The 1,838-nt window shown below is 54.5% G+C and overlaps 1 pseudogene; it reads right to left on the bottom strand.

The window, feature by feature from the left end:
- Positions 1-603: 603 nt before the first annotated feature.
- On the bottom strand, positions 604-1,442 carry LOC147676808 (cilia- and flagella-associated protein 410 pseudogene; annotated as a pseudogene).
- Between the last annotated feature and the right edge of the window lie 396 nt (positions 1,443-1,838).

The raw sequence follows: 1,838 nt of genomic DNA, 5'->3' as shown, positions 1-1,838 counted from the left end.
TTTACAACATTAACTGGTAATTCGAAGCCTTCCGGTGAATTCTACATCAAACGATCACCTTCTTGTTTTGCTAAAAACACCCGTTAGGTTTAACCCAAACCACAAGCGATCTTCCTCATGGAATAAATCACGATTGGAGTTTTATCAACACATTTATCCTCACGGGTGGAATGTCTATAGCTATTTTCTTTTTGTTTGCATTGAGATACTTAGGATATATGGGACCCAGTGAACCAAAGTGCACCAAAACGGGCTACATGCGTAATTTGACAGCTTGTATTGGACAACTTCAGATGTATATTCGCCAGAGACTGATCTGCTCGAAATTGCAGGATCTCTGCTTTTTTTGGTGTTCTGCAGTCTGTAAAACATATTCCGTAGTGTTTTTCGAAACACCATTTAATGCATCTGTCCATCCAGTTACATTCTTCACCTGGTTAGTGGTGTGCGCTGCAGGAAACCGATTTCAGCCCACATCCAGCCCATGCCAAAGTGTAAGGCACAATGATCCTCTTACCATTCCCCCATCTGCCCTTCAGCCACGATTTCCTGTCTGTGCACGGAGTACATAACATTCCAACCAGCTCCGCCTTACTCGTCCTGTCAGGCACTGGCTTCCTCCTGCGTTTCGCCCTGAAGGTCATTCTGCTGCAGCACCTGCAGCATGTCCCCTGCTGTCTGGTGCACGGCCTGCAGCCCGTCTCTGTTGAGCTCTTGCAGCAGCAGCAGGATGGCACTAACCACGTTATCCCCCTCTCTCTTCCAGGTGCCACTCCCGGTCTGCTTTGGGGACGCAAAAGAAGAGAACTTGTTCCGGGGAAGGGGCTTCATGCCCAGCTGCTCCCTGATCTTGTTGGTCTCCTCCATGCTGAAGTTGAGTTGGTCGCTCTCCGTGTCTGTTGCACCGCGGGCGTCGGATGGCAACCATTGCCCACGCTGGCAGAAGGCGGCAGCAGGAGGTCCCCTTCCTCCTTGGCCTGGGCCAGCTCATCCTCGCCCACGGCCTAGTTGTCTAGCTTCTGCAGACTGGGCAGGGTCCTCAGGACCGTCATCCGGTATCGGTGGGGGTCCGGGCCGCAGCAGGGGTTCTCCGCCAGCCAAAGCACCCGCAGGCTGGGCAGCCCCTGCAGGTGACAGATCTCACGCAGGCTCTGGATGTTGTTCTTTCGCAGATAGAGCTCGGCCAGGTTCTGGTACTGGCTAAGGGGCTGCAGGCTGGCGATCTGGTTGACGCTGAGGGTGATCACCTCGATGTTGGGCATCTCTCGGCAAACTGAGATATCGCTTAACCGGCTGCCCCAGCAGTTCAGTTTCCTCACGCTCTCCAGCTCGCATGCCTTGGCCCGTGACAGCACTAGCTTACGGGTTAGCTTCATCTTCGTGCTCGTTCACTAACATCTAGACGTTATCGAGCAGCGCAGCGCTTACAACCTCTTTAAATGGCCGCCATGTTTATGGAACGCAAAAAGCAGGTTGCCATGCTAGCCCGTATTCCATTTCCGGGGCAAAGTCACGGAAATGAGAACACAATGACATCTAACTCAACAAGCCGTGAGCGTGCAAGCTCCCGAACTTCCGGTTTCGGGATGTGCACGCTCACGGCTGTCGAGGGGCGGGACTTCCGTCTTTGCAAGAAGCCCGAGCCCATGGAGTGGATGGCCAGAGGACAGGTGGCAGCAGAAGTCAGGAGTGGCGGCTGAGGCGGTAAGTGTGGCTTGGCACGTGTGTGTGTGTGTGTGTGTGCGTGTGTTTGCTTCCGTGTGGCTGTGTGCGTGCGTGATTGTGATGTGCACGGCTGGGGGGCGGGCTGGCTGGGAGGGGGGGGAGGGGCTGGCTGG

The sequence above is a fragment of the Lissotriton vulgaris genome, chromosome 12 (genome assembly GCF_964263255.1).
Source record: "Lissotriton vulgaris chromosome 12, aLisVul1.2, whole genome shotgun sequence".
NCBI lineage: Eukaryota > Metazoa > Chordata > Amphibia > Caudata > Salamandridae > Lissotriton > Lissotriton vulgaris.
This window is presented reverse-complemented; position numbering and strand designations above follow the sequence as displayed.